A 19,835-nucleotide genomic window follows, 5' to 3' on the forward strand; every position below is an offset into this window, starting at 1 on the left:
CGATATTGGATCCTTGTGGCGAGGATATACAGGTGCTGGTCATATAATTAGAATTTCATCAAAAAGTAGATTTATGTCAGTAATTCCATTCAAAAAGTGAAACTTGTATATTATATTCATTCATTACACACAGACTGATATTTCAAATGTTTATTTCTTTTAATTGTGATGATAACTGACAACTAATGAAAATCCCAAATTCAGTATCTCCGAAAATTAGAATATCACTTAAGACCAATACAATTTTTTGTTTTTTTTATGTTGGCCATCTGAAAAGTATGAACATGAAAAGTATGAGCATGTACAGCACTCAATACTTAGTTGGGGCTCCTTTTGCCTGAATTACTGCAGCAATGCGGCGTGGCATGGAGTCGATCAGTCTGTGGTACTGCTCAGGTGTTATGAGAGCCCAGGTTGCTCTGATAGTGGCCTTCAGCTCTTCTGCATTGTTGGGTTTGGCGTATCGCATCTTCCTCTTCCCAATACCCCATAGATTTTTTTATAGGGTTAAGGTCAGGCGAGTTTGCTGGCCCATTAAGAACAGGGATACCATGATCCTTAAACCAGGTACTGGTAGCTTTGGCACTGTGTGCAGGAGCCAAGTCCTGTTGGAAAATGAAATCTGCATCTCCATAAAGTTGGTCAGCAGCAGGAAGCATGAAGTGCTCTAAAACTTCCTGGTAGATGGCTGCGTTGACCTTGGACATCAGAAAACACAGTGGACCAACACCAGCAGATGACATGGCACCCCAAACCATCACTGACTGTGGAAACTTTACACTGAACTTCAAGCAACGTGGATTCTGTGCCTCTCCTCTCTTCCTCCAGACCCTGGGACCTTGATTTCCAAAGGAAATGCAAAATGTACTTTCATCAGAGAACATAACTTTGGACCACTCAGCAGCAGTCCAGTCCTTTTTGTCTTTAGCCCAGGCGAGATGCTTCTGATGCTGTGTCTTATTCAAAAGTGGCTTGACACAAGGAATGCGACAGCTGAAACCCATGTCTTGCATACGTCTGTGCGTGGTGGTTGTTGAAGCACTGACTCCAGCTGCAGTCCACTCTTTGTGAATCTCCCCCACATTTTTGAATGGGTTTTGTTTCACAATCCTCTCCAGGGTGCGGTTATCCCTACTGCTTGTACACTTTTCCTTCCCTTGGCCTCTCAATTAATGTGCTTGTACACAGAGCTCTGTGAACAGCCAGCCTCTTTAGCAATGACCTTTTGTGTCTTGCCCTCCTTGTGCAAGGTGTCAATGGTTGTCTTTTGGACAGCTGTCAAGTCCGCAGTCTTCCCCATGATTGTGTAGCCTACATAACTAGACTGAGAGACCATTTAAAAGCCTTTGCAGGTGTTTTGGGTTAATTAGCTGATTAGAGTGTGGCACCAGGTGTCTTCAATATTGAACCTTTTCACAATTTTCTAATTTTCTGAGATACTGAATTTGGGTTTTTCATTAGTTGTCAGTTATAATCATCAAAATTTAAAGAAATGAACACTTGAAATATATCAGTCTGTGTGGAATGAATTTATACATTATACAAGTGTAACTTTTTGAGTGGAATTACTGAAATATATCAACTTACTAATTATATGACCAGCACCTGTAGCTACATGTTTATAAACTTAAATACATAGACAGTTATATTTGCATATAATTAAATGCTGAAATGACTAAGGAATAGTCTGGACTTGAATGGCTGACTGGCAAATGCGAACAGTGAAAACATGTACAACAACCGATTGCCTATACTTAACGTGGCTCTGAAATAAACGCTTATCAAATTTGCTTCTTAAATTCTTTTGACTTGACTAATAAGAAACATTGAAACATAGCTAGTCCGTGCTCTACACAGCTGCGGAATAGTGATTGGGCGATTTTCAACACATGCGCAACATGGGGAAGCCCAAAAGATAACCCCGTCCACTGGCCATACGAAGCTTCATTTCCATCCTTCTAGCATCAAGATATTATGCTAGCAGCGCTAACTCAGATTTTCTTTTTCAGAATAAAAGCATTAATTGAAAAATATAAGGCAATATAGTTAAAAATACATTATACAAGTTAATTCCCGAACATGTAGCTGCCCCCTCAGAGCTATATTAATATCAAATAACTACTCAGGTATGTATTGTACATTGCGGGGGTCAGGGTCAATGGATCCCAGCATTTCACTCTTTCACTCCAATAAAGTGCATAGGACCACAGGGCTTGTTTGGGATTCAAAGGAGTATGCTTTAGTTCAATTATCATAGTTATTTTGCCCACATTATATTCAAGCAAATAATCTAATGGTGATGACATTTTTATACTATACAGAATAAATGCTGATATCAAGAGCTTAAGTGGTCTAGTTGAATTCTCAATACTTTAATCTACAAATGTTACATTTTGACCCCGATTCAATTCCCTCTTTGTCTCAGCTATGGAGGAATTTTAGGAATTTTAGGGAATTTTTAAAATAAATGTATACACCATGAAATAAAAAGGGACATTTATTATTTTATTTAAATGATAAATAAAAGAATGAATATGTTTTTAAACATATTTAATGGTGTTTTCACAATTTCATATTTCACAATTTGTTTCCTGATTAGATTAGATTGAACTTTATTGTCATTGCACAAGTACAAGTACAGTACAACGAGTACAGTTAGCATCTAACCAGAAGTGCAAATAGAAGAGGGCAGAAAATTTATTTACAATTATTTACAGTTCAATTAGCAATACTACATGTGCAATCAAGGCAAATAGAGAATTAAGTAAAGTGTATGTTACAAGTGGGATAATAGTTGTGCGGGTACAAGTGGCATTCTTGATTTCCAGTTGAGGCAAATTGAAGGAGTAAGTTAGCATGTGCCACCGGGATGGAGAGAGAGCAGCAATGAGGTCCCTGAGGTAGACATTCATATATAACTGTAAAAATGCAAGTACAATGGCAATTTTAAATGTGCAATGAAGGCAAATGAAGGTAAATGTGCAAGGTGCATGTGCAATTTAAATGCAGGGATAGCAGCAGTGAGGTTTGTCAAGGTAGACAGGTAACTGTAACGTACCTGTAGTGCAACAAGGTCCCTGAGAGGTGAGGGGGTATGGTTAGTGATGGGTCACAGAATTCACAGAGTTCTATGGGTCACAGAGTTCAGCAGGGTTACAGTAGATGGAAAGAAACTGTTCCTGAGCATGCTGGTGCAGGAATGTAGAGACCTGTACTGCCTGCCTGATGGTGGGAGGGCAAACAGTTTATGGCATGGATGTGAAGGGTCCCTGGTGGTCTACATTGGCTGGAAGCTGGGCATCAGTGATGTGCTGGGCAGTTTTCACCACATGTTGCAGAGCCACGGATTGGCTATGGGGCAACCACCAAGCCACACTGTGGCACAGTTAGTCAGAATGCTCTCGATTGTGCAGCAGTAAAAGTTCACAAGGATCTTGGAGAACAGGCAGGCTTTCTTCAGCCTCCTCAAAAAGTACACGCACTGCTGTGCTTTTTTGACCAGGGCTGAGGTGTTGAGTGTCCAGTAGAGGTCCTCAGAGATGTGGACACCCAGGGATTTGAAGCTGGACATGCTCCACTTCAGTACCATCAATGAGAACTGGGGTGTGACTGCTGCCTTTAGACTTCCTGTAATCCACATTGAGCTCCTTGGTTTTCTTTAAATTGAGGGCCAGGTTGTTGTCAGTGCACCACGCCGTCAGGTGCTCAACCTGCTCCCTGTAGGCTGACTCGGCGAGGGGGGGGGGGGGCAGTCATGGTTGCCGTCATTGTGAAATATGCCATTATTGAATCCGTCATCGAATCTGTCACTTTCACCCATCAAAGTTGGGCGGCACTACCGAATACTGTTTTTTGATTGGTGCATCGACTTCATTCTGTAGCACTTATGCATCTATATAGCTGCACTGGGTGACTTGGTGAGGAAAATGCTTTCTACTGCAGATTAAATTGAAACTGCCAAAGAGATTGCATGCTTTGCAATGCAATTTTTATGACCTCACTCTATGCCATGACACAATTCTATATCTGAAGTCTACAGAAATGTCCTTGGAATTGACAGCATCGTTTTTGCTCTGATGTGTGTGATCTTATATAGATCATTATTTGGCATGGTGCTGTTCATTCAGTATTCACTGTACCACTTTGTAAAATCCTGGATTTCTATCTTTTTTATTTAAAAAAATCATCACCTGCGCAATGAAAACAGCAAAGACCACTTTGTTTATTTTATTGTTCACCTTCTTTCAAGCTATTGTCTATTACTTCTTCATTTTGTCTGGTTCCTTCATAAACGTGCACTGCCTCCATACACGACACCTCAGCCCTGATCCTCCCTACTTTGTCTGCCTTCATCCTAACAGGGCACACTTTGCATCTTCCAACTCTTCCACCACAATCTTTAGTTTACAAACACTTGCAACGTCACAAAATGTCTTACATTTGACAAAGCAGAGGCTTTTGCTCAATCGCCTGCACAGCATATTCATTATGTCTAAGAATTACATAAGAGTATAAGGTACCATTTATCAAACATCAGGAAAATAGGAAAGCTTTCTTTATAATTTCCATTCACAAGGTTTAAGTGTCTTGGATCAATAACTCCATATGTTGTCATTAATTCACGACATTTTTATATTCAGTGCTATATCTTCACACTGAGTTCACTTTCATATGAAGGAAACTGATGATTTGTGGCAATTGGTGTGTTTTACCTACAGTAGGAAGTTGCACAAAGGAGTCCACAACTCCAACTTTGCTGCCAGAAATTCCATGATAATTTATTCTAGATTATGGAGAGATGTTCTTTCTACATAGCAAATTTGATAGCATAGCTGTACATTCCACAATATTACATTTTCCTAAACACATCCCAGTTCGACATATCTGTCTTAATGATCTGTGAATTACACTGCATTACCACAAGTCCTCTAACAATAAAATTGGAAACCCATTAAAAGACTGTTGAATTCCAAAAAGGAGTGGGACAGAAGTGATTTGGACTGCCTAAGAAATCCATCTGAGGACCCTGGTCTATTCCCCTTTGCTTTTTGGGTAATGCAAAGGCTCTGTCAACGAAGACTGGGGTTCAATTCCAAACTACAAAGATGGTGCCCAACTGTAGGGCGGGTCTCTCAGATGTGAGGAGCTGTTAAGACGATGAATGTGACCAACATTTATTTAGATCTCTCTTTAGCAGTTATATTATCCCTGCTGTTAAACCTTTTCTGTTCCCATTGGAACTTCTGCAGATCATCTTCTTCGGACGGTTGAAATTGGAGTATGTTCCACCAAATCCTGGGGGATGATTCCCACTGTTGACAGGAACATTCTTCTGCTGAACACTTTGTACAGTGGGAATAGAAGTCACCACCACCTTTCAAAATGCTGACCTTTTCTTGCCTAACAGCCTGAAATGAAAACACATAAAAACTGACTTTTCCCAGCTGTATATTCCCACAGTAACCCCCAATATCCAAGTGGAATAAAATCTTATTAAAAAGGATGTAAGGCATGTAACATTTTGAGTACCGTGACGTCGCCCGGTATGGCAGCTGTTGACCTCAACTGAGGATGTCGTCGGGCGGTGGAAGGAGTACTTCGAGGATCTCCTCAATCCCGCTGACACGTCTTCCATTGAGGAAGCAGAGGATGAGGGCTCAGAGGTGGACTCGTCCATCACCCGGGCTGAAGTCACAGAGGTGGTCAAGAAACTCCTCGGTGGCAAGGCACCGGGGGTGGATGAGATCCGCCCTGAGTACCTTAAGTCTCTGGATGTTGTGGGGCTGTCTTGGTTGACACGCCTGTGCAACATCGCGTGGCGGTCGGGGACAGTGCCTCTGGGATGGCAGACCGGGGTGGTGGTCCCTCTTTTTAAGAAGGGGGACCGGAGGGTGTGTTCCAACTATAGGGGGATCACACTTCTCAGCCTCCCCGGGAAAGTCTATGCCAGGGTTCTGGAGAGGAGAATACGGCCGATAGTAGAACCTCGGATTCAGGAGGAACAGTGTGGTTTTGGTCCGGGCCGTGGAACACTGGACCAGCTCTATACCCTCTACGGGGTGTTGGAGGGTTCATGGGAGTTTGCCCAACCAATCCACATGTGTTTTGTGGATTTGGAGAAGGCATTCGACTGTGTCCCTCGCGGCATCTTGTGGAGGGTGCCTGGGGAATATGGGGTCCTGGGTCCTTTGCTAAGGGCTGTCAGGTCCCTGTACAACCGAAGCAGGAGCTTGGTCCGCATTGCCGGCAGTAAGTCAGACTTGTTCCCAGTGCATGTTGGACTCCGGCAGGGCTGCCCTTTGTCGCTGGTTCTGTTCGTAATTTTTATGGACAGAATTTCTAGGCGCAGCCAGGGGCCGGAGGGTGTCAGGTTTGGGGACCACACGATTTCGTCTCTGCTCTTTGTGGATGATGTTGTCGTGTTGGCACCTTCAAGCCAGGACCTTCAGCATGCACTGGGACGGTTTGCAGCCGAGTGTGAAGCGGTGGGAATGAGAATCAGTGCCTCCAAATCCGAGCCCATGGTCCTCAGTCGGAAAAGGGTGGCTTGCCCACTTCAGGTTGGTGGAGAGTGCCTGCCTCAAGTGGAGGAGTTTAAGTATCTAGGGGTCTTGTTCACGAGTGAGGGAAGGATGGAACGGGAGATTGACAGACATATCGGTGCAGCTTCTGTAGTAATGCGGTCGATGTATCGGTCTGTCGTGGTGAAGAAAGAACTGAGCCGCAAGGCGAAGCTCTCAATTTACCGGTCAATCTACCTTCCTACTCTCACCTATGGTCATGAGCTTTGGGTCATGACCGAAAGGACAAGATCCCGGATACAGGCGGCCGAAATGTGCTTTCTCCGCAGGGTGGCTGGGCGATCCCTTAGAAATAGGGTGAGATGCTCGGTCACCCGGGAGGAGCTCAGAGTAGAGCGTTTCTGCTCCTCCACATCGAGAGGGGTCAGCTGAGGTGGCTTGGGCATCTGTTTCGTATGCCTCCGGAACGCCTTCCTGGGAAGGTGTTCCGGTCCCGTCCCACCGGGAGGAGACCCCGGGGAAGACCTAGGACACGCTGGAGGGACTATGTCTCCCGGCTGGCCTGGGAACGCCTCGGTGTCCCCCCGGAAGAGCTGGAGGAAGTGTCTGGGGAGAGGGAGGTCTGGGCATCCCTGCTTAGATTGCTGCCCCCGCGACCCGGCCCCGGATAAGCGGAAGAAGATGGAGATGGATGGGATGGATGTAAGGCAGTACAGCAATATATTATATAAGTACAGCAATATAATACAATATCCAATATATTATATGGTAGGACCAACAGGTATTATGTCAGCTATTGTTGGTGCCGTGGCAGGTGAAACAGAAGATGGGGCAGGTATGTCAGTTACATTGACAGATTTTACTTGTCATGAGTAAGTAGTTAAAAACCTGTACTCCAGCTCCTACAAGGTGTTCTAGTATGAAATGCAAGCCCATTTTGACTGCAAAATATATGTTGTCCCTCACTCACAAAAGCTAACAGGAATTTACTTCTTCAACAATTCTCTCCAGAAAGTGTTTCTAATATCTCCACTTGGTAAGCTGGGATCACAGACAGTGTTGATGTCTCTGCCTAGGTTGAATTCTACTCACCACTAAGGTTCCATTAAAAATGAATGAGCCGCCCAGAGCACCACTTGCTGTCTGAAACCACCAACATTAGTAAACCAAGAAATAACTAATATAGCTTGCAAATAGGATTTAAAAATATGTATATATATATATATTTCAAATGAAGACTGTTTTACCCTAATATGTGTTCTTCCATTCATTCTACCTATGAAATTGATTTAATTTCCAGTCTGCCCAGACTAGCTAGTTTCCCATTCCTGTCTGTCCACACAAACTGCCGAATGTATGAACAGAAAGGCATGAATTGAAGGTTTATGTTCCAGACAGACAATTCTGGTTCCGCAGGTTTGCTAGTTCAACAAATTAAAAGTGTCCTGTTCTACACAATACTCTGCATGCATGTTTTTAAAAATCCTGAAATTCTACCAAGTGCCTATTGGTCGTACAGTAACATAGTGGTTAGAGACATGAACTTGTGAATCCAACTTCTTAGATTGGAATCCCCAGCGTCATGCTTTTTTGGTTTTTGCCAGGGACTCATTTGTGCAACATCCCAGGTAAAAACGCCTGGCTTGCTGATGTCATTACCGTTTTGCGTTTTTAACACACGGCCAACAATTTCAATTATATTGCAATGCCATGTTGACAATCTCATTGTGGCAATGAAATTAAGTAATGTCCCAGAAATGAACAGAAATGCATGGTTCCCAGAGGTTCTGGTGTGATGGTGTTAAATGCAAAACTAAAACCCATAAATGGGAGCCATGCATTGGTTCTTGGATTATTAATGTGATGTAGATTAAAATGCAGGGCCATGTTTACTCCATCGTCCCCCATATAAAATGCTTGAATCTATTTTAAGGCACCAGGCAGAATGTGGGAGATCACCAATATGGAATTGCAATATCATTAAAATGCTCTTGTCTTAGTCATGGTACTTACCAAAAATGACCAAAAACACATGTTGACTGGCTTCTAGTATCAAGACTTGGCGCTTGGCCCATAAATAGCTACTCTTCAAGCCCCCTCCTGGCTCACCACAGTCACTTCTACCTGCAGACTCACCTAGTTTTCTTTCTCATTTTATATTCAGTTTGCTTGATTTTGTATATGCTTTAATATTATTTGTTATTGCGTAATGTAGTTAAGTGTTTATTCAGAGTTCATTTATTCCACTGACTGCTTTTTTAGTAACTAAAACCCTTTTTTTCCCAAAATATGTATGTGACAAAACAAATTGAAGGGTCATTAATTTTCATCTGGCAATTACAAGTTTTTGCTAACTCGGATAACGCCTGAACACAGATGTACTTTCCACGGTCGTTTCTATAACCCGCCCACGTTCAGAAGAACATTTGATTGACAGCTTCTATGGTAACTCCGCGGTCTTTGACAGCGTCATCGAGCGAGTTCGTTTTATATGGCCCGGTGCCTAAGGTGAGCGACGTTGGCAGATTGTATGCCATTCCATTGGCATTGAAGTCAAGGTTCAACCAGGTTCAACAATACATTTAATTTGTTGAGCCAAAGCTTAACTGAAATCTCCACCTACCGGGCTTACCGGACCAAGCAAAACAAACTCGCCTATTGGTCCACATTGGAAGGTCTTAATTTGATTGACAGTCGTCATGGTTACATTCTATTCAGCCTCCATTTTGTTAGCTACTTTCCATTTTTTTCTTAAAAATGTACCTTCCCGCCGGAATAATAAAATCATTAATCATAGCAATGGCTGTTCAATTGAAACCTATGCCCAGACATAAATCGGTTATGATAATCAAAGCTCTTTGTTATCACGCGGTGGATGTGGTACAACGGCGTTAGCTAACTGATATAACATTGCATGGTTGACGGTAGTTTCTGTGATCTGACGGGCCGGTTCGCTGCGCAGGTTTGGAACGCGCGCCATTTTGTGAAATTCACCAAAAAAAGCCATCTTCAAGGAAACAGTCTTCAAGTTTTTAACCGTAATTTTCTAAGATGATTTGGAAGCAATGATGCTGTTATTGAAATATCGACAAGTTAACGATATAACTTTAGATGCCTACATCAGGATGTTGGTTTTCCTATGGTCAGATCGAATACGTTTCTGCTGTTGACGGAGAGGCGCTGTTGATTTGGAAACAGAATTGACATCTAGTCAGAGGAGTGAGGGTTGTACGTTGGGAAATCTGGGGGGGCTCCATGGAGAAGGAACTGGATTCAATAATTCGCCGTAAGGCATTGGGGATTGTAAATGAGGATATAGTTCTGGATTAGGAAGACTGACAGCCAGCGACAAAGGTAAGTTTGTAATGTAGTTCTGATTGTAGTCATAGCCAGTCTGTTACCATTGATATGGTCAATGTGTGGCTGACAACAGACAGCAAACTAGCTACAGTTAGCTTTAGTGCCAAATCTGTTAGTTAGTCAGCTAACGTTAAGATGATAAACGGCTTGACAACCCAATATTCTGGAATAATAAATTGTTGCTAGTTCCCAAAACTCAATTGCCAGGCATGCTGGTAAAGTTAGCTCGCAAGCTAACTTCCTAGCGCTGCAGTTATCATAGCGTTAGCAAGTTAGCATCCTAGCGAACTAATATTATTGTGTTGGCTTTTGAGTGACTCAATTCCAATATCGTAAGTTTAAATATATAGCTAACGTACGCTACTTCATTGCTTTTGGCTAACTTGTATACTGTCTTTGAAAAGTGCACATTGGCTTGCAAATGTCATGTCGTGGGAAGCAGTCTTGCTGCTTAACTAGCTAGCTAGCGTTGTCTAGCTACAACATAGTTCGAAACGTTAGCTAAGCTAACGTACAGTACGTTTGTCACAGTTGGTGACGTTAGCGAGCCACTACAGTTAAGCCTAGCTAGGTGGTTAGTTTGCTACACAGGTACTGTACTGATATTAGCACCCTAACTTACTCTTCGCACGTGAACTTAGTATGCTACCGTTAACTAGCTAACGTCAGAAACAGGTCCACTTTTTGTTGGTCCTGTATGTAAGTCACAGTTGATAAGGCAACGTTAACTTGCTTAGTTATACAGACATGTCAACTTCACTTCAGGCACCTCAGTTCAGTAGACTACTCTATGCACAGTAATACCAACTAGCTACGTTGTCTAAGATACAGTTAGTTGGGTTCTTTCTATCCAGCTTTTTTGTTAACTGGACTGTTGTCAGTTCCCTCAAAGATGGGGGCATAGATTCTTAGCAGACTAGATCAGCTTGGAAAAAGGTGGGGAGCTTAACCACTTCAATACATTGAGTTCCCAACTGTTAGCTAGCTAGCTAATTGAACTTGGCTTAATGCTTGGCCTCCGGACTGGCAGCAGCTTGGAGCCTATTCTAAAGCTAGCCAGCTTTCTGTTAACTGGATCATAACGTCATAGCTAGATACGCTTAAGAATCTAGGTCATTACTTGTACATGTATAGTTGAGTGCGTTCATAAATACAGTTCCTAATGTTAACCAAATGTGCCTAGTTATGAAGGCGGCTAATGTTAGTGCTTGTACATTAGCTAACAACAAGTTGACCCTAGTATATTCATGGTCGAGGTTCTGTCTGACTTGGCTATTGGCTAATTATAATTGAGTTATCTAGCCAACACAAATGAATAGCGGAAGCTAAGTTCCAGATCAAAATGAGTACATGATAGTAGTTGACTACAGTATTCACCTTCTGGGAAGCACGTTTATTTGTGTTGAAACTAAAATAACTTCTTCATTTGGAGAGAAATCAAAGGAAACTAAATTGCTGCTGTCACCATCTGGACCCAGTTAAAAAGAAATTGGATTCAACTGTTGGATTATGTGCATAGAAATATAATTAATAGAACAGAAGTTGAGGCTAGGGTCCAGCATTGTTTGCCCACGGTCTTCTCTGGTTGGGACTGCAAATAAATTGCTTATTGGGTAGAATAAAACATGCTTTAAAACTTTGGGTCGGCTTGCGGTTCAGAACCTAATTTGCGGGTTGAAACTTTTTGTATAAAGATAACTTTTTGTTTGAGAGGTGAAACGGATCATCAGCAACCACGCAGAAAGTGGAGCAGGAAAAGGATTTTGGATTTGGATAAAAAATTCACTGATTTGCTGCGTTACAGTAAGCCTAAAATAAAACTGTTCACCGTTAAATTGCAACTATTTCTGAAAGATTTTAAAAGTACACATCCATGCATGCCAGTTAGTTTTCTTTGACCTCACTAGGTAGTTTGATACTCTGAACGTGCAGGACGTTGTTGCTCTGCTCTGATGCTTGTGTGATCGTAAACTGTGTGCAATTCAATGCATTTTTTCATCCTCTGCTATTTCATTTTTTTCTGCCTGCAGGCTGTCTGGTTATTTTATTTCACTTCTCCAGTGTTGGAGTTAGCTGTTGTGGTTGTGCAAAGTTTGCTGTTGTTGTGGTTCGGTGCTGCTAGCATTAGCATACTCATTGAATGCTGCACTGTGTAGTGTCTAATGATGTTTGATAAAATTCTTTGTGTTAAATTACTGTTTTTCCATTTCCTCCTCTTGTCAATTTAGCAAAGCTTGCACACTGCTTGTGTCATTGCTGACATCTCCATCTTCCTGCTCTACCAATCTGAGTTCTATATTCCGTACTTATGTGTCTAGAGGTGACACAACCATCGAGTTTAACTTAATGTTTCCATGGCGTGGTATCGGCATGTTTCTATGAGTACAAGTACATGAGCCCCGTATCGGCCCGATACTGGTATCAGGATCGGTGCATCCCTAGGCCGGGATATAGTATTTCTTTCCGAGGCGCAGTCACCCGGAGCATAGAAAGGCGCTACTGAGATAAAGTAACTTTGTATGGTATATTCTACCTCCACTGGATGGAAATCCAATGGACTGGTGTAAAGTTGGCTTAATGAAGATTCCCCCTGCAATACATGTGCATTCCCACGACCTCAGTGCCAACCAAGCAGGTGTTTTCAACTACTGGACTAACCGTAGGAACTCGCCCCTGAGTTTAAAAATAAATCAATAGATTTGCTTGGAAATCAGATCAGCTTGTCATAGTTTAGTAATCTGAAGACACTTCATTTAAAATTAGTTTTTTTTAATAATGGAAATGTTTTATTGTTTTTGCAGATCATTTCTTTTCTATTTAATATGGTTATATAAATTATTCATGCTAGGTTATATGTGCAGAGCGCATTGTCGGCCTCATTTAAAAGTAGTAGGCATACTCATCCAAAAATGGAGACTCCGATTTTATTTTTTTTGTTCTTTTTAAATACAAGCCTAGGTTTAAAATAATTGATTTTTCTGTGATCTTTTAATTATTTATATTTTACAATATACTCTCTCTGTTTTTGATCCAGGAAGGATGTATAAGTGCGTTGTGCTAGTTTTCTGATTATTTGGTTATCTACATGGTCATTTTTCTGCAGTGTATACATTTGGCTTCATTGTGTTCGGTTTCGTCTTTACTGAATCCAAAATGTGTCCAAACGACAGACTCTCCATGTTGCTTCCATGCTTCTGACTGGATGGGGCGAAAATGAAATAACTGTGAAATGAAATTTTTTACTGTTTCATCTCTAATGGTGAGCCCCTCTTTTGTTTGAGATTCAATACATTTTTATAGATTTCAAGATGTGACCTTTTCAATTGCGATGGAGGTGTTGTTTCAGAAAATTACCTTTTGAAGTTACAGAAACAAGTTGACGAACGTGTAGGATTTCTAGCTAGTCACGTAAGCACTTACGCGGTCTGGAAAAAACTCAATTTAGCATCAAAGTGTTTGTCCAATCTAGCAATACAAACGCCTGGATGTTAGCTAACCCCTTTTCAAATTTGAATTGTAAACATTAATTGTCTTACGAGCAAAACATAGGGGAAGACATGTTGTTAGAGTACTTGTAGATATTTTTGGACTGACAAGATCGTGCCATTCACTTGCCAGGCTCCAACCGTTATGCTAATAATCTGAATTATTATTTTTAGGTAGGCAAATGGAATCTAAAATCAACTTTTAATAAATTGTATGAAAATATGATCATAGCGAAGATGTCACACCAGTAAAAATAATTATTTTGAGTGAAAAAGTAGGTTGTGAGGGGGAAAACTTATCCTAAACTCCAAATGAAGAGGTGGCGCGGCAGACTTGCCCATTATCGTTGACTTGCCCATTTTCTATTTCAATAAATTGCAAACTGTTGGCAATGCTCGATAAATTTAACTTACCATGCAGCCTGTTAGGAAGGCACACCAAAACATGTATTTTCTTTTCAGAACAGCCTGTTAAAGCAGAGAAGTCGTAATGGCTTTATTGACTCCATGTTATGAATAGAGCACAATTCCAAAACAGAATTAAAATTCCTCAATCTTTGCTTCTTTTTCTGATATGTTGCAACTAAGGTAGGAACTAAAAACGTTCAGGTTATGTGTTCTATCCATTTCGAAGAAATTGTAAAAACCACAATACATTTTTCAGTTTAATTTGATGGCGTTAATGACCAACATAACAGCGAAAGGAGCAACGTAATAGCGAGTCATTAAGGACCAATAGCAGTGGGTATATGTTGATATCGAACACAATTGCACTGATTTATACTGGCCTTATTGTGGTTTTCAAGTTAGTTTGTATATAAATGAAAAGTCCTGAGCGGTATGGTTATGTAGTGCAGTTAACTAGCTAACATTCAAATGGGACAGATTATCATTCTAATACTGCTGCTAGTTAAGACTGGTTTCGAGTTCATTATATTTTTTTCTGAAATTGCAAGCAGCTTATGTTATGAGTTGTTAATGCCATTAAGGCTTAACGGGTGGCTTCAGAGACGAGTGTAGGTAACTAGTATTATCACCTTAGATTGTGTTGTGACGCAGTTAGCGAACATGCCAAAGGAAACTAATTAGCACGTTTATCTATTGCAGGACAGTGGGTTCATGTCCAAATGAATGTTTTAGTTTGATAATGCTTTTTAACCCTTGGTAGCCTATGGGGCTTTCGGCCGGATTCACTAGTGGGACATTTTGGGTCCTAGATTCATTTCTGTAACAGATACAACCTATTATGATGTATCCTTTTAATAGCAACCCCTCTGGCTACAATAAAAACACATAAAAACAGACTTCTGGGTCACTATTTATAAAACTCATCTGTTTGAAAGGCAAAAAAATTGTTTTCGGAAAACATTTCTGCCATTCAGCATCAAGATTTTTTTTTGAAAGCATTATGAGATTTTGTGTCAATGGTATTTCCTCATACTTTCATGCCTTTACTATCAAATTACACTGTAATTGGGTTGAAAATAATGAATTAATTATATAATAGAAGGTAAAAAATATAGGCACCCCCAAAGAATTTGGTTCTTCTACCTAGAAATAAAACATTATGAAATAAATAAGATTGAATGTAAAAACCCATGTAATAGGTGTAATGACTCAAAACGCTCTAGATAGCACTAGATCGCTAGTTACGTTTGGACTATATTTTATAAACTCAGAAAAATTACCAACTTCTTCCCAAAAACTCAAGAACATCCCCCTACTATTTTGACTAAATATAAATTTTTATATCTTATATATAATACAAACGATGTATTATGGTTCAAAACATCATATATAGTGATGTACACGCTTGTAATATTTATACTGATGTACAAATGAGCCTTTCTAAGATGAATAGGCAATGTCGTTGCCTGGTGAAAAGTTCTCATAGCAACCCAAACTATACAACTATACAACCCATATTATACACGGAAAACCCCAATTATACACGGAACGCTTCAGGAAAGTGGCTACAAATAATATACCATTGGAATCGGACGATTATGGAGAATCTATTTTTCGGACGTCGACCATGGATGGTTAAGATGCGCACTCGCCCATCCTCAGTTTCAGAGGCATTGGTATTCATAGCCATTTTACTTAAGTGTTTTAATTCTTTGTTAACTAGCCAGCTAGAATACGACTTACATTGCCTAAATGGTGAACTACTCTTTAAGTACTAGGTATCTTTGTTCACAGGTAGTTATATCAAGTAACTAGCTAGTTAAGTTGTCATGGTATTTTAGTGCCCTTTAGTTGGTGTCATAGTCATTTGCAGTATAACAATTTGACTTCGTTTTATACAGTAATCTGTTAGCCATTATACCAATAATTACTGCTCTTTAATTAAATGCATCAACATTTACCGATATTGGGATAGCCACTATTGGGATATTTAACTTTTGCTAACTGTCAGTTTTTGAAGAATAAATAATGTAGTAATTTTCATGCCACTTTTTGATGCAATGTTTCATTAATCAGAAATGAAAATGCATTTGTCCTTATACTTCAGTACTAAAACAGCTTTGCCAACCTACAATATTGTCCACAGGGTTCCCACAGGTCATGGAATTTTTTGAATATCATGGGATTTTAGAAAGTATATTCCAGACATGGAAAGTCAGGGGATTTTATATATTTTTTTAGTCCAAGTCTTGGAATATCAGGGAATTTTGTAGCATGTTTCAATTTTAGGTGCCATTTATCAATATGTATTTTCCATGCAGTATTCCTCTTTGTCGGGTTGTTTCACGCATTTCTCGTATTGCGTATTGTTTTGGTTCGGCTACTTAATTTTTCAGCATCCATTTATCCCCTTTCCGTTCCTCAACTGGCAATCATTTCAGTCAAGATATGCAGTCCCTTGTACCTGCTAATGAATGCCAGGAAAATTTACATTTCAAGAGCTTTGGCTAGATAATGATGACCTCAAAGACTGGGTGTTAAAAGTAGATGACGGAAAAATAAAATAAAATGTAATGTTTGTAAAACTACTATTGATCTATGAAATATGGGAGAGGGAGCACTTTGCAACCACGCAAACAGTCAGAAGCATGGATCGGTCTTGTTTGTCAGCACATTGCACAAATGCTCGATTAGATTGAGATCAACACCTTGAACTTGTTCCTCAAACCAATTCCTGAACAATTTGTGCTGTGTGGCAGGGCGCATTATCCTGCTGAAAGAGGCCAATGCCTTCGGGGAATACCATTGCCATGAAAGGGTGCACATGGTCTGCAACAATGCTTAGGTAGGTGGTATGTGCCAAAGTAACATCCACATGAATGGCAGGACCTAAGGTTTCACCATATCATCACACTGCCTCCACCGGCTTGCATTCTTCCCATAGTGCATCCTAGTGCCATGTGTTCTCCAGGTAAGCGACGCACCCGGCCATCCATGTGAATTAAAAGAAAACGTGATTCATCAGACCAGGCCACCTTCTTCCACCGTCATCCGGTTCTGATGCTCACATGCCCATTGTTGGCACATATGAAACAAACTATGTTCTGACACCTTTCTATCAGTACCAGCATTCACTTTTTCAGAAATTTGAGCAACGGTAGCTCGTCTGTTAGATTGGGCCACACAGGCATAAATGAGCCTTGGCCACCCATGACCCAGTCGCTGGTTTACTGCTTTTCCTTCCTTGGACCACAGAAAGTTTTGGAGATGATCTGACCCAGTCGTCTAGCCATCCCAATTTGACCCTTGTCAAAGGCGCTCATAATATATCCCACCCACTGACCGGTGCCATCATAATGAGATTATCAGTGTCAGTGGTCATAATGTTATGGCTGATCAGTGTATGTTTAAGCAGTGAAAACTTCGTTTTGTATTGAAAACATCTGTGAACTGTTAAATAAAGCTTGCAAATTGATGTTTAAAATTCTGCGGGCTTGTTTTTGTCTGCTCAGTGGCACAAAGGCTGCTTATTTTTCTCTTTATTGTAGGTCATGGAAATTCAGCTTTTTAGTCAGGGAATTTGACAATTGACTTAGTGTGGGAACCTTGTGTTGTTGTTGCAAATGGGACTGGCCACCCCTTGTTAAATAGCATAGTGGTTAGAGACGTGGGCTCTGGAACAACAGGTCCCGCGTTCGCCTCCCATAACAGTCAAAACGCATTATGCCTGAGGTTCAGCACAGAAAAACTATGCTGGCTACAACCCTACGTAGCTACCTAAAATAAAACAGTTCTGGTGGGTTTTAGGATTTGTTCAGTATAGAGAAACACTTCTCTGGCTTCTCTATTCTCTCATCTTTTCACTTGACAAAAAAGTCAGTTATCATTAGTGATGGTCATTCGAGGCTTAATTACCGTTCTTCTAGCAGCAGGATATTATGCTAGCAGTGCTAATTCAGATTTTCTTTTTCCGAATAAACGCCATCATTGAACTATATAAGTTAATATAGTTAAAAATCTTGTCTGTACATTTTGTTTAATGTCTGTTCCAATGTTATTCTTGTTTTCTTGTTTACCATATTGCGACTATTTCTGGTGGATTTTCGAATTATATCTCAGGGTTTGTTCAGGATAGACAAACTGGCTGGCTACACAATTCTCTCGTATTTTCACTTGACCAAAAAGTCAGTTATCATCACCTATATTGATAAAGTAGTTTTTGTATCAATGTCATTCACGAATGGCTAATAAACTGTTAAAACGGCCAATGGCAAAAGCTGTAAAACTCATAGATGCTATTTGTGATGGAGGTAAACTTAATAAGAAACGTTACTCAGTTTAACACAATATAATGATGTCTAGCAAAATATTTTTTGCTAATAAGCTTTTAAAATGGCCAGTGGCAAAAGTCATACAGTTCATAGATACTATTTGTGGTGGAGGTAAACATAATTAGAAACATTACTTGTTTTAACACTAGTTAATGGTGTCTAACAAAATATTCAAACTTGGCGTGATGTTAATGAATGAAAATAATATAATGCGAAGAGGCTATACTAATGCCTGGCATGTGTGCAGTTCGGTGGCGTAGTAGTTAACGACAATGCCTTTCACGTGGGGGACCTGTGTTCAATTGTCGAGATTTTACTGAGGCATTTCTGAGATTTTATATGGATTGTTATTTCGAGTCATCTTATCCAACTATCAACACTATATATACAGTTTCAGCTAGTTAGATCAACAGACGCTATCTGGTAGCTTTCTATCACACACAGTTAATCAAATGGTTTTCCTAAATGCTGAATGTTCAAACGATAACCTAACCAGCAATCTGACTATCTATCGTCATTTAAGCTACTTAGTTAAGACTATATTAAAGAAAAACCTAATTCCTGTTGGAATTAGTTAATGGTCCAATAAACTATCAACTTTCTTTGCCAGCTGCTACTTGCTTCCTTGTTGCATACATATCTGGGTGCATTATTACGATTGAAACGAGAGGAGGGTTAATTATCAACTAGCTACCATCATTTAAAGTGACTCTGATTAATCACAAAGTTCAGCTGTTCTAGTAGGATTTTCCTGATATTTTCTTAGTTGCATCTCAGAGCAAAGGCCATGGTCTTCAGAGAGCTTCCAAAGCATCAGTGGGATCTCATTGTTGAAAGATATCAGTCAGGAGAAGGGTACAAAATAATTTCCAAAGCCTTAGATATACCATGGAACACAGTGAAGACAGTCATCATCAAGTGGAGAAAATATGGCACAACCGAGACACTACCAGGAACTGGACGTCCCTCCAAAATGTATGACAAGACGAGAAGAATACTGGTCAGGGAGGCTTCCAAGAGGTCTACAGCAACATTAAAGGAACTGCAGGAATTTCTGGCAATACTGGCTGTGTGCTACATGTGACAAAAATATCCTGTATTCTTCATATGAATGGGGTAAGGTGGCAAGATGGAAGCTTTTTCATACAATGAAAAACATCCAAGCCCAGCTGATGTTTGCAAAAACAAACATTGGCTGCAGTTATTTGTTCTTTGGGTACCAGTGATAAACCAGTGCCATTAATCTATCCACTAAGTCTCATATTTAGTCTGAGTTCACATGATTCTGGAGTGTCAGTGCATTGTGTTGTAATCCATAATTTTGTATATTAATACTATTGTGGAAATGACAAACATAAACAGATTTTTTTTTCATGCTGTGAACATTTAACTACATAAAGTGCATTCTACAAATACTTCACATTGTTACATTACTGTCTTCTACATTAGACCGGTAATAAGACATCCAGAATAGGCTCTCAACTCCATGCCCCCTTTTGGGGGAAAACAATCCTGCGTCCCGTGTAGACTACAACAGTGTAAACAAGACAAACCAGCAATCTTAAATTAATAATACTTATGTTAAAGAGTTGCTGTGTAGAAAAAAAAAACATGATCAGAAATGTTCCCCTGCCATGTCTTAAAAAAGATCCTGATAGAAGGGCTTTATGGGTCCAAGCCTTACGAATGGAAGAAATGCCGGGAAGCTATGGGACCCTGCATCTCCACAC

The 19,835-nt window shown here is 40.3% G+C and overlaps 1 protein-coding gene across 2 annotated transcripts in view; it reads left to right on the forward strand.

Moving 5' to 3' along the window:
• Positions 1 to 9,250: 9,250 nt before the first annotated feature.
• dyrk1aa (dual-specificity tyrosine-(Y)-phosphorylation regulated kinase 1A, a) overlaps positions 9,251 to 19,835 on the forward strand; it is a 50,810-nt gene continuing 40,225 nt past the window's right edge. For both annotated transcript variants that reach the window (XM_010870854.4, XM_010870855.4), the window contains exon 1: positions 9,251 to 9,875. The gene's annotated coding sequence lies outside the window, so the exon portion shown is untranslated. The remainder of the gene's footprint in view (positions 9,876 to 19,835) is intronic.

This window comes from Esox lucius, chromosome 7 (assembly GCF_011004845.1).
Source record: "Esox lucius isolate fEsoLuc1 chromosome 7, fEsoLuc1.pri, whole genome shotgun sequence".
In the NCBI taxonomy this organism is placed as follows: Eukaryota; Metazoa; Chordata; class Actinopteri; order Esociformes; family Esocidae; genus Esox; species Esox lucius.